A 14,085-nucleotide genomic window follows, 5' to 3' on the forward strand; every position below is an offset into this window, starting at 1 on the left:
TGTAAAATGGGGAGATTGGCTCCTGAACCATTTAACCTTACTGTCCGCATCTGTAAAATGGGGAGATTGGCTCACTCCTTTCAGCTCTACCTTTCTAGGTTGTGTGCACATCACTTGCAAAGTGCCTTCACTGGTCAAAAGAAAGATCCAAGCCTCCAAATAACAGGAACTTACATGATTTATAAAGATAATAGCTAACATTCCCTGAGGCCCTGTGACGTGCCAAACAAAATGCTAAGTGCTTTGTACTTACCACGCTATTGGAAAATCAGAAGGTTTTTTTTTTTTTTAAATTCTACACATTTCAGTGCAGAATGCTCCAGAAGCTTTAATTGTTTTTATATACACTGCTTGACTCAGCCAGTATAAAAATCATAGTTACGTTATGGTCGTATGACATTTACATATCAAATTAACAAGATGGAAGGCATCAAGGATCAAGGTAAATCTTCGAAGTGACTTATAAAGAAAAATCTCCTTTTAGAAATACTCATTGTAACATGGTATAAACACATTTATATGCAGATATGCCAATTCACTTATCTGAAGAATATGAAACATATAAAGAGCACAGGGCCCCCACAAGTGACAGTCCAAACGTCTTCCTGATGATGAATTCGTTGAGGTTAGAGCACCCTGAGAATGGGAACATTGATAATAAAATATCACCCAATGTTTACACCTCAATTTCAGTGAACGCTGGTTTCCATCTCAAAACAGAATACCAACTTGCAAAGTCATGCCAATATTCCATGGAAAACCTGGTGAACTAAATTTGCTCAAGTCCAAAAGATCTCACCCTTTTGTGACTTTTTCGGCATCTGCACCTTTACCTACTTGAAAACCTGTACTTGAGGCGACCAGCACATAGCAGATGAGACAAGCTAACTTTGCACATTTAAGGTATTTATGCCAATAGTTGCTAATGGAAACTTTGATCCTCGAAAAGCAAATTGAATAACAAGTAACAATAAATCATAAATACATATGATGATAATTATCAACCGAAATCCTCTCATCATAAGTTGAAGAAAATGTGTTGTGGACATAGAATGTTCAAAATGTTACAAGTTCTGCCTGAAATTTTATTTACCTTTTACATTAAAAAAACAACAAGGCAAAACAAAACAAAAACTAAAGATCGTGGCACTCAATTTCTTCATCAAGAAAGAAAGTGACGTTCTATACTTCCAGGAGGCATTTAAGATCATCAGGGTTATATTAGTTTCAAAATTTTAGTAAGCAAAAAGCAATGTCCACCCACAGGAGTGTGAATGGACCCCTCACCCCTGCCAAACATGCAACTCCCTACTTGCAAAGCTGTAGTAAAATGAAAAGGAAAAAGCTTAGAATTATTGTTTTTCTTTCCAAAATTTTTAACATTTCAAGATATTTAAATTAAAATTCAGGCCTGAATGTTTCGGGGGCAATGATGGGGTAATGAAAGGAAATCTATTATAGGGGGAATTGGGTCCTTTTATAATGACCCAATATAGCTGTGTCTCCACCTTCTTCAGTCCTTGGCAGACATGTGACCTTGCAGAAATATACGACAAAAGGGATGAAAATTACTGAATAGAGTGTTTTCTTGCTCCTTTCCTCCATGCCTCACCTACATAACTCAATGACCATCCACATACCAAAACTACATCAACTATTCACAAGAAAATACCCACTGTGTCCTAACAGAGGAATTGAGCCCACCGACTCAAAACTGGGCAGATACAAGCAAGCTTGGCACAGAATTCTTGTATCGGACCAGTAAGGTGTGCAGCTTAAGGGATCTAGGGAAGGGCTCTTGCTCTAAGAATAGCCACAGCTGATGTTGGCATGCCAACTGCTCTCACACCTTTGTACTCAAACCTGACATTTTCCTTTTTTTTTTAAATGTTTTTTTATTATATTATGTTAGTCACCATACAGTACACCCCTGGTTTCTGATGTAAAGTTAGATGATTCATTAGTTGCATATAACACCCAGTGCACCATGCAATACGTGCCCTCCTTACTACCCATCACCAGTCTATCCCATTCCCCCACCCCCCTCCCCTCTGAAGCCCTCAGTTTGTTTCTCAGAGTCCATAGTCTCTCATGCTTCATTCCCCCTTCTGATTATCCCCCCTTTCTTTATCCCTTTCTTCCCCTACTGATCTTCCTAGTTCTTATGTTCCATAGATGAGAAAAACCATATGATAATTGTCTTTCTCTGCTTGACTTATTTCCCTTAGCATTCTCTCCTCCAGTCCCGTCCATGTTGCAGCAAATGTTGAGAACTCGTTCTTTCTGATAGCTGAGTAATATTCCATTGTATATATGGACCACAACTTCTTAATCCAGTCATCTGTTGAAGGGCATCTCGGTTCCTTCCACGATTTAGCTATTGCGGACAATGCTGCTATGAACATTGGGGTGCATATGGCCCTTCTCTTCACTATGTCTGTCTCTTTGGGGTAAATACCCAGTAGTGCAATGGCTAGGTCATAGGGTAGCTCAATTTTTAACTTTTTAAGGGACCTCCACACTGTTTCCCAGAGTGGCTGTACCAACTTGCATTCCCACCAACAATGTAGGAGGGATCCCCTTTCTCCACATCCTCTCCAGTAATTGTTGTTTCTTGCCTTGTCCATTTTTGCCATTCTAACTGGCATAAGGTGGTATCTTAGTGTGGTTTTGATTTGAATTTCCCTGATGGCTAATGATTTTGAACATTTTTTCATGTGTCTGTTAGCCATTTGTATGTCATCATTGGAAAAGTGTCTGTTCATATCTTCTGCCCATTTTATGATTTGTTTATTTGTTTCTTGCATATTGACTTTGAGAAGTTCTTTGTAGATCTTGGATACCAGTCTTATCTGTAGCATCATTTGCAAATATCTTCTCCCATTCCGTGGGCTGCCTCTTAGTTTTTTTTGACTGTTTCCTTGGCTGTGCAGAAGCTTTTTATCTTGATGAAGTCCCACAAGTTCATTTTATCTTTTGTTTCTCTTGCCTTTGGAGATGTGTCATGAGAAAGGTTGCTTTGGCCGACGTTGTAGAGGTTGCTGCCTATGTTCTCCTCTAGGATTTTGATGGATTCCTGTCTCACACCGAGGTCTTTCATCCATTTGGAGTTTATCTTTGTGTATGGTGTGAGAGAGTGGTCAAATTTCATTCTTTTGCATGTAGCTGTCCAATTTTCCCAGCACCATTTATTGAAGAGACTGTCTTTTTTCCATTGGATGTTTTTTCCTGCCTTGTCAAAGATTAGTTGCCCAAAGAGCCGAGGGTCCATTTCTGGGTTCTGTATTTTGTTCCATTGGTCTACGTGTCTGTTTTTGTGCCAGTACCATGCTGTCTTTGTGATCACAGCTTCGTAGTACAGCTCGAAATCTAGCATTGTGATGCCCCCAGCTTTGTTTTTCCTTTTCAACAGTTCCTTGGAAACCTGACATTTTTCTAACTGTACTTTCAAAGATACAGGGGGAAAGCCTGGGAGAATCCATTCATTCATTCATTTTTTTTTTTAATTTCAACAAATATTTATTGACTGCCTATCATTCCCCTAGGAGGAAGTCCTGGGGATACAACAACTAAACAAAGAATAGACAAAGTGTCTGCCCTCATGAAATTATATAACAATGAGGGAGACAAGGGTGGCATAGGATATAACCAATGGATTCATGTGCATGAATTTTATTAAGTTGCTTTCTCCTATACTGGTAACACCTCAGGTACAAAGAGAGAACTGGGCACTTGATTGGAGGAAATGAAATATAACTGTGACTCCGTTCCTTAACTTTTCTCTGGCCTATGTCCTCTTCGATGGTGTCACTCTAAAGTTGTGTATTTGCCACTAAGACATGTTAGACAGACATTTGAACTTTTATGTAGAGTAACAGTGCCAAGTATTGATCGTGTTTTTTTCTCTTGACGTTTCCTTTTTTCACTAGTAGGGAAAAACTTAAATTCACATTGCTCTTTAAAACTATTTTCGTTAGAGTCTCAGAGTTTTTCATAAAGGCTTATGGGGAGAAAGCTAAGTAAAGGGCTTGATGTTTTTTTAACTAAATGAAGTCAAGGCCCTTATATAAGAGTAAAGTAACAGAATGAAGTTAGGGAGGCCACGGAGCTGGTGTGTACATTACAACTTTAGGTGAGTGAACTTGATTTCTAGCAATAAACATTCTATCAAACTCAATTTCCTTTCACAAACTTATAGTGAGTAAATGCATTTCCCATTCCAAGCAAGTATGTCTCTGAGATTAAGGATATGGTCCAGAGAAGATAACAATAAAGTTTAGAGTGAGTATTTCTCCAAGGGAATTCTTGCAAACTAGTCAGAGAATGATCTAATGACAACAAGATATGGAATAAATATAAACATGAGGGGGAAAAGACCTTCACTCCAACCTTGCCGTTTATATTCTTTGTGTGTTTAAAGTAAACATCTTACATTTTCTAGCCATTATAGATTAAGATGTTCTGGCTAACTCAGTGCTTTGTATTTGCTAAGCCCCGTGCCAACATTCTTCAAAGTTTTTCATTAAACTGATCACTAAAGCTTGTGATCCTCTGGCTTTGATCACAATTTCAGCCAAGGCTAAATCAAATAAGTTTCAGAGGTCTAACTTTCTATTTCCATTACTCCTTAGTGTCACCTGATGCTTTCAGCTGGGTGCTTATTGCCTCGGGGAACAAGTATGGTGCCTAAAGAGAGAAACAAGGCATTTTCTCTGATTTGTTCAAAGGTCCAACCCTCAAAGGAAAACCCAAAGGCTGCTTGTGCAGAAACAATGTAACAGACTCGGGAGCCTGTTGATTCTGTAAGTACATGGCTGGCTGCCCCAGAGGTCGGCAGAGAGTCCCTGGAGCAGAGGGCGGGGCAGCTGGGAGGAGATGGGAGGGGCCTGAGGGAAGGGCGCCCGCCCTCACAAACGCGTGGAATGGAAGAAACCTATCCCTCTTTCCTGGGCAAAGCGTGGGTAGCGGTACTATGGCAGAGTGGAAAAGGCCACCCATTGTATCAACGTAAATTTGCCAGAGGCAACCACATGGTGTGCCCCTGCCCAGGGTAAGGTGGAAGCAGCAGAGTCGTCCTCTTATGCCCAGGAGATGCACGAATTAGTGGAGACCCACCCCTTACAGTGGGGTGTGAGGGATGACATAGCAGCGAGGACCAGACAGGAACGAGGTCATTTCAGGGATGCCAGCAGGAACAGATGATGACTCAGATCTCATGGATAACGTCCTTGCCAACGCTCCATCCCTGCAGCTTGGTATCATTTAAATCCTCAAAAACTTAGTGCAAGGTCTGGGAAAGAGGTAGACAATACTCTTTATTAACTAAAGCTAAGATTTTGCCACCCGATGGGATGGAGCATGAAATAGAAACTGAGTTGAATTATAGAAAAATAAAGTTCCATTTCTTGCACACCTAAACTTATGGACAATATTCTCACCTGATATGTTTCTTATAAAGAGATTGGTATTTCAGCTGCATTAGGATTAGTTGGTGGTGGCTCTGGGCAGGGACTTGCTCTAGTAAACAGATTTTCTGTCTTTTATTCACGTGGTATTGTTTTGGTTGGTTGGTTTGAAGGAATCAAGAGGAAGAGAAGGGGATCTTCTTAAATTAGAGTAGAGGGTAGGAGTGGCTGTTCTGAAGATAGCAGTTTGAATCTTAGATTGGCAAAGCTTTTACTAGATAAGGTAACAAAGGTTGTTAAAACTAGAATGGTGGGGATTAAAATTCTTTGGTATCAAGTTTAACCTTGCTCCCAAAACTGTTATAAAAGTTTGAAAAGTTGACAGTGATCAGTGACTTTGCAACCTTAGCTCTACGTCAAAATCATCCACAGGACTTTTTGTAAATAGATATACCCAGGACCTACCAAATCAGAATCTCTCGGTGGGGCCTTGTTCTTAACGAAGCCTCTTCTGGGCAGCCATTTCTCAAAATGTCACAAGGCTCTAGAACAGCCGGTATAATGTTGATGGAGGTGTGAGAAACATCTTCTGATGCAACAGGCTACAAGTATTATCAAAAGCCATGGAAACAGACGTTAGTGCATTTATTAAAAAATATTTATTAAGCACCAATAATTTGATGGGCTCTCTAGGATGTACAGATAAATAGGCTTTTAAGACTTGCATGCAAGCTAGAATGCTTTCAGTGTCAACACCGCAATGGGAGCAGAGCCACACAAATCCAAAGATGAGCTGAAGTGTAGTTTCCCTGCAAGAGTTGAGCTGGGACTTTCCTCAGAAGCCCAGAACCAAGCACACCTCTTGAATTCTTCCACTCATGTGTCCATTCCCCGCTCAACTCAGAAGCAAATAATGTCAAGGAGCCTGGCAACTCTCTGGTACTGGCAGGGTGTGGTGGTAAGAGCTGGAACCTTAATAAGTCAGTAAAGCTTTCTCGCACTTATGCAGCGGTGAGTCCTGACTCTCTCCCACCAATTCCACTTGCCCTGAGCAGTACTGTCAGGCACGCCGGGGATCCTGTCATGCTCCTGCTGCCGACGGCCACAGGGGATTCAGCAGGTGTCAGGCCTTCTCTGACAAGTCTGTATAAGAGAATGTCTCCAAAGGGCTGCACTGGTCACGTACTGCTCTGGAGGCTTCAGTGGGTCCCCACTGCCTGCAGATGGTCCTCAAGGCCCCGAGGATCTGACCGACCTGTTCTAGCCTGTTCTTCTACTCCAGCCCTGCAGCAATGCTCCCCTAGCCAAATAGTCTTATTATATCTCAAATACCTGCCCACCTCTAAGCCTCTGCTCTGCTTTTCCATCTGCCTGGAATTTCCTTCCTTCTATCTTGGGCGACTGATAAACTACACATTCTTTTGAGCCCACATCAGATGCCCCCACCTCCATGAAGACTTCCATGTTAGCTTGCTTGGGTTACTGTAATGAAGTACCACAGGGTGGCTCCAACAATGATGTTTGTTTTCTCATAGTCCTGGAGGCCGGAAGTCTAAGGCCAAGGTGTCAGCAGAGTTGGCTCTTTTTAAGAGCCATGAGAACAGGCTGTGTCCTAGGCTTCTCTCCCCGGTTTCTAGATGCCCCTTTTCTCCGGATCTTCACATCGTCTTGCCTCTCCCCACGTCTGTTCCCAATTTTCCTCTTCTTATAAGGAGACCGGTCACACTGGATTAGGCCCTCCCTTACTGAGCTCATTCTGCCCTAACTACTCCTTTATCGATGCTATCTCCACACACGATTACATTCTGAGTATTAGAGGCTAGGACTTCGACTGAAGAGCTTCGGGGACAACACACTTAAACCCATAACAATCGTATTGCGGTTGCTCATTTCGGCCAGAAGTGACCTGTCCTCCCTTGTGTTGATTGTCTCTACTGCACCTAACACTTAGCAGCGGCTGGACTTCTGTCTTTGTTCCGCAACTGGGGACAGTCACATTGTGCTCTGCTCGGTGAGCATTGATTAGAGTAGAAGCTGTTTCGCAGACCCCCACTCCCAAATTCTGCCGATGAGTGGTCCCTCACAGCCTCTGCAAGCCTCCCCCCTCCCTGCCCCAACTCTGAGAGCCGACAGCAATCAGGCCTCTCTGGAACCAGTGGGCTTCCACTCTAAGTGAGTTGTACGTTCACCAAACATCTGTTGTGTTTGAGCCCCAAACTGCGTATGCCCTGTTGGGTTTCATAGACGTACACTGTTTCAGAATTATGTGAAGCAGTGAAATATGAGTGCAAAGGGAAGGGAGTGTTTACACGAAATGAGGAGGCCTGCTTTGGAAAGGCCAGCCAAAAGGGAGCTCCTCAAACTAACGCTAACTTAAGCGTGAGTGAGACAACCGTCAGAGTCGGGGAAGAGATCGTTTCAATCTAGAGGCCTCTGTTCTCAGATGACAGTACGAGTGTTTTTAAGTTCTCGTAATGAAGACGTAACTTTAAAGAAGCCAAAAACCGGACATTGTAGATGGTGCATTATAAATGGGGTTTGTGAAAGACAGCTCCTGTATCAGACCCAGATTCAAAAAAAAAAAGACTTTCCCCCTCCTATGTCAAATGATTCCTGAATGGATACACCAATTTATATTTTAAGTTGAAAGAAATGTTTACGGTCTGTATGTCTTAGCTTATTAAGAGGACTCTTCACTTTATGTAACTTTTCCAATCAAGGATCCAACTCCCCATCTCTTTTGCATAAACAAGGAGGGCTCTGAATCAGCTGACAGGTCAATGAGGGATTGTACTGAGGTGTGGTTTTCCTAAACAAAGGAGGCACAAGAGCTGCCTACAGGATTTCCTAAGCTCCCGAGCTTAGTAAGAGCTGACAGACCTCAAGCTTGAGGAAGGATGTTTCTGTCCGAACAAAGAGCTCAGGGCAAACGGCCTCAGAGGCCAAGTCCTCAACAGAGACACTGTCTGGAGAGGGGCTGCAGGGGTCATCACAGCCCATCCCCCCTGGCCTGGAGAGGAAGGTCGGCCCTGGGCTGTCCTCCTGGCCACTCCCACGGGCACAGGTCAGTCCGTTCCACAGCGTTTGATCCCATGTTTACAGAACCTGCTCACGACAGGCAACGCTGCTTTGAAAATGCTTTGCAACCTTTTCCACACCCAGTTCGCTCCATAGATAATCCATACGTTCCTCACAGCCCACTAGGGAAGGAGACATTTTACAATTACCCACAACAGGCTAATACCCAACCCCCGTCTGCTTGAAGAGACCCGGGTGTCACACAGAACACACCTGAGTGGTTTTTGCTCTTGCTCTTATTCCGTTCATTGACGGGAGAGCAACCACAGCTGACTACTGAAGTTCGGAGTAGAGATAGTAATTCCTACAGATTTTCAGATCAAGTAAAATGTAGCCAGTTGCAGAAAACCTTGATGGGAAACACATTCTTTATTTTGTAACCAATGGACCTGGCTGGGGCAGAACTTATAGAACGAACACGCTGTAGGGAGGAAAAGGCAGGAACTCATCCCTGCGCCCAAAGAGCGTCAACAAGAGGACAGAGGCCGAGGGTCACATTAGGCCGAGGGTCACGTTAGGCTTTCGGATGCAGATGCCTCTTCATTAACTAGTAAGGGTTCTCCTTCCGGCACCCCCAAACTGGGCTGTTGTGGTCTCTAAGTACAGAATGAACTGTGCAATCATCTGGAATGTTTTTCTTAAGGTAAAAGTTAAAAGGATTATTAATTCTGACACTACTTACAGAATTACACTGCAAATCATCAGCTATTTCCCCCTCGTATTGAATCTGAGATACGGGAAATTAACCCGCCTCCCACGGTCCTGTCACCCCATTACTTATCTGTAAGCTTATTTCCTTTCATTCTTCTCCAAGCGCTTTCTCACTCGGTTCCCCTTCCTGATGTTTGCCTTCCTCGCCTCCTTCCCGGCTTGCTTGCTTTCCTTGATGTCCAACCCCCAGAGGAATTACACAAACAAACAAAGAAAGCTCTTGAGTTGAATATAGAGAGGAGACAAAGAATTCTAAAGCTGGAAAGGCTATTAAGGATGTAATGGCACTCCTTCCATTACGGACAAGCACACGGAGGTGCAAAGACTCGAAAGCCAGTCGCCGTGGAATCTTTGGCTCTAGCAGTTCAGGTTGGAAGCTCGGGGGGGGGGGGGGGCACTCACGCAGAGACTCGCTAAAGCAAAGACCATGTCTGCTCTTTGACCCACACCCCCCCCCCCCAGGACCTTCCCTCCAAGGAGCAGCAAGTCAGAGATGCTGTGTGTGAAACTGCTCTGTCAACTGGAAAACGTTTTAAACGTTTAAATGTTTTCAAAACTCTGTGTATCGCCTATGGACTGTCGTGACGTGTCTCCTGCATTCTGAAGCCACATCCAGGCCCCATGAGGGCTGGGGTGAAAACTTCATTTAATTAGGTCTCTGGCCTGCTCCCTCACTGGAAGGAGTTAAACGAACGCCTCCGTAGGGTGCGCACTTAAATCCTCACATTGAAAATAGCCCAGAACTCTCTGGAGAGTGATAATAAAAAGAAGAAGGGTACCACATGCTAGGACTGTGTGTTATTCTTGTCAGCACCCGGCATCACGTGCAAAGGCATTCTCTTACGGGGGGATGGACGTTTTTCTCAGTTTAAACAAGAATAAAATTCATCTTTTGAATAATCTGAACATTTCCCATTTATTTACTTACTTACTAACTTCCTAATTTACTTTGTATTTGGCCGGTCACTTCCTGCCTTTGTCACTAAAGTTCTCACCCAGGAGATATTCTGCCTTTGGCGCAGGAATTTGTAGAATTAAGTTCATGGCCGGAGTGTTTTTTGAATATAAAGTTCTATATTACAGCACAAGTAATGAAAACTACTAGGGCACGTCTCCGTCTTTCATCTGGTAATCACCCCCAGGGGATACTCTATGCATGGCTCTTATTTCTTTTAAATAAAGGATATGTTTTGCTATTAAGTGCAGTGCCCTTGTACTAACTTCTCTTCTCTCTCATCCAGGTTCACGCCGACCCTGGGGAGGTTCTCTGCCCCGACACCCCACATTAGTTTGGATCAGGGTGAGTCACTGAGAGTGAGCGTGAGGAAAGAGTTATTCCTCAAGCCCGCACCTTCGGGGTCCTGAAATCCCTCTGCCCTTCCTTAGTGGGGCCACAACACCCTGGCATACCGTGGACCCCATGGGGGTCTCGAGATCCATCCCAGGGCCAGGATCTACTGCCACAGAAGGAGGGGGGGGCACTAAACACAGGATTCTGACCTAAAGATGAGGCAGGCGTGGAACGAACGCCCTTCATCTCGGCCACCGACTGAATCAGGAATCAAAGCAGAAAGTGGGGGAAAATGAATCCAAATCTCGTTCCCTCTCAATCTGAAAAATTTTAAGAGAGTTTTCTAAGAGCGGAAACTGCCACCAGGGCTGTAGGAGTCAGGCTAGCTGTGGTCTGTGACTGGTCTGACAAAGGCTAACTCTTACCCAGATGTCCAATAAAAACACTTAGCAAGTATCATTTCCATAAGGCTTTGTCTACTCGAAACACAAGCCAATTGTTTGGGTCCAATTTATGAAGCAAGGTCTTTCGAAGGTTATGGGGTGAGGAGGCCTGATGACAACTAAATTGCCTTAAATGGAGCTCAAAATACCACCTTAAACATTCTCCTCTCCCAAGAAATGCTTCATCATAAATCAAGTGGCTCAAAACGTATTAAAAATGACAAATAGAGCAAGCACTTACATTTCATTTTTTTCTTTTAATTCACCAATGCATCAAAGATTTCTGAAGGATATTATTCCGCACAAAAGAGATGAAGTGCACCAGGAATGCAAGATTCCAGGGATAAAAGAGGAGATTAAAAATCAAATGGTGGACCAGACTAAATGCCGAAAATTATGCTGCAAATAGACATACTCATTTTAGAACCAGGACATGAGGATGGTCTGTTCCGAACTTGTAAGGAGTGGTGAATCTCACAATAATTGGACACATGTTTTTCATCTTAGAAGAACTTATGAATCCATTTTAACGCATTAAAGTTCATGGATAGTATTTGTCCACAAGTGAGCTTTCTCCTCCCTTTCCCCACCATGCATACTTTAATGGGGTTTTGATTCAATGGGGGGAAAAAGCCTTCCCAAACTCACTAATGTTTCCTGAATTGCCATTAGGCTAGCTTTAGAAGGAGTTTTATAGCATGTGTTAAATGAAACTTTCTGGGCAAGGATCTTTAATATTCTCCTACTTTGGGATAACAGTTTATTTTTTATGTGTCCCTTCCTCTGTATGTAGAAATTCATTCTCAGCAATGAGAATTATTAAGTGCCTAACATAAGATGCAAATTTGTCTTGAGCTGGAATAGATTAGGAAGTGGATCAGGCAGGAAAGTCTAGCCGGGCAAATCATAACACATCTCTTCAAAAGGCACCGGTTCTGAGCACTTGGAGGGTTCAGTTTGGAAGGAAGGAAGAAGAGCAAAGTCCCTGAGAACAACTCTTATTTCCCCTCCCTTCCTGTTGATTACAAATACCTGAGAAATTCAACCAATCCTAAAGGCAGTGAACTTGATTTCTTTTCCCCCCACAACCTTTTTCCGTCTATTGGGAAACATCTGTTTTTAATTGCATTTGGATTTGAAAACTAATTTCAGGTGAGATTGAGTTCAGGCTCCAATCAAGTTGGAACCGAGAGATTATTGCTTATCCACGCATCCCGAAATTCAGAGAGGCTTGAGGCCAAGGATACCACACTTTCTGAATGCATGCATGAGGCCCATATGTTTAGAAATGAAAAAGGAATGGCCTAATTCTCTCTGGGAAACGTCTTTAAGGCCATGATTGGGGGTTTTAGGTTACAGCTTTTAGATTCAGGATTCGATTTTGGGAAAGGTCATTGGGAGGACAATACCCTCCCAGGCATTCCAATACGTAGAGCAGGAGATGAAGCATTCACATAATCAATTCAAAATAAAAATAGTATTTTAGGTTGTTCATGGAAGAGACCATAAATCCACCCCACTCACCCAATATGAAAGACATTGAAATAAACATGCCGCCGCCTAACCACAGTTTCCCTGTTACAGTCTTGCAAAGGCATGGAGCCCCTCTCTGCCCTCCATCACACTAGAAAGGTGAAGAAAGGAGTATGACTCAAGAATTCTTCTTTGTACGGGTTCTAGGCCTGCCTTTCCCGCTGCAGAACCTGCTGAGACCAGGGGCTTAGGGGCCGGTCCCAACCTGTCACTCACTCACAGCAGACTCCTGGGCTCTCCGCCTCCAAGTAGGCAATTCAAATGAGGCTCTGATTTCTCTGCTTCACAAAAACATTTTGGGAGTACTCATTACTGATCTGTCGTAAAGTACTAAAACTCATAAAGATCTGCTAAAGTGCAAGAGGCCACTTTGATTTTCTTTAATGGCGGAGTCTAAGAAATAAAAGTAAAATTCATGCCTGGAATCCTCAAGTGATTATTTGATATTCTGTATGACAATCCAGAACAGAACCAAGGTCCCCTCACTTTGCAATTCCAACTGACAACTAGTGCCGGTTTTATTTAGTTGATCAACAATAAACACCCCTTTGATTTGTAAAACTCAAAGTACCAATGAGTAAAAGAACATAGACATGTATTTCAATTTGACTAGAAAGCTATTATAAATTTTAGTAAGCTAAGACACTGAGAACACAGGGTGCCCTCATATTTGTTCCCCACATTCAAAAGGCACAAGTAGGCTTAAACTTAAACACTATTATTAATTTTCATTAAATTCATTAGCCAAATATTACAAATGTTTTACATACCATAAGCTATTAATTCGTAAGATTTGCTTTTATGGACGAATGGCAGAGCACCAGTTATCATTTGTTAAGTGTTCTAAAGTTCTCATTCTGAGGGAGGACCCACAACAATTCTCCCTGAAGAAAGCATGGTTTCCATGAAGCTTCTTTATTCTTATTCAGAGTCTGTGATGTGCTTTTTTGTTGCTGATTATTGGTTTATTTATCCCTCTTACTATATATTTATATAAATACCAATTTATATATATATATATGTTGTTTTTAAAATTTTACCTTTTGTAATGCCTCATACCAAATTATTGACATATATGTAAGAATATTTGGACTCTGGAAATTCAAAGGCATTAACTAGAGAAAAATATGATTTTACTCCCACTAAACATTTAGAAATTCAGTTGGAGGTTTTGATTCCTAGGACCTGACAGAAGGAGAGAATACAATGTCTGGAAATTTGTGGAAATCATGGATGGCTAAAGAATCAGGAAGATAAAGTACACATCTCCAAGTTGGGTCCTCTCTAGGTTGCCACAATGAAGTAGATTCGCTGCAAAGTGCAAGGAAATAGTGACTTGTTCACAAGTTGAAACAACCACAATATCTATGGCAAATGCTTCGTATGATTTATTGTGACTTCGTTAAATCGATGTTAATATGCGAGCCCCACAACACAGAGAGAGCAAAAATTCTGGCTGATCGAATTCTGCTGCCTGAGCTGAAAGGAGTTTAACAAACAAACAAATCTGAGCAAAAATCATTTCAGCCCTGTGATTTCCATGTTGCTGGTCCCAAAAGTACTTCTTAGAATTCTAAGTCATCTTCTAAAAGTAGACAAAAAGAAATAAAAAACACTTTTGATT

General features: G+C 42.4%; 1 long non-coding RNA gene across 2 annotated transcripts in view; it reads left to right on the forward strand.

The window, feature by feature from the left end:
• The first annotated feature begins 4,584 nt into the window (after window positions 1-4,584).
• LOC123000935 (uncharacterized) overlaps window positions 4,585-14,085 on the forward strand; it is a 38,940-nt gene continuing 29,439 nt past the window's right edge. For both annotated transcript variants that reach the window (XR_006409345.3, XR_006409346.3), the window contains exons 1-2: window positions 4,585-4,802; window positions 10,436-10,494. This is a non-coding gene — a long non-coding RNA (uncharacterized LOC123000935). The remainder of the gene's footprint in view (window positions 4,803-10,435; window positions 10,495-14,085) is intronic.

Source organism: Ursus arctos, unplaced genomic scaffold (genome assembly GCF_023065955.2).
Source record: "Ursus arctos isolate Adak ecotype North America unplaced genomic scaffold, UrsArc2.0 scaffold_20, whole genome shotgun sequence".
NCBI classification, from domain to species: domain Eukaryota; kingdom Metazoa; phylum Chordata; class Mammalia; order Carnivora; family Ursidae; genus Ursus; species Ursus arctos.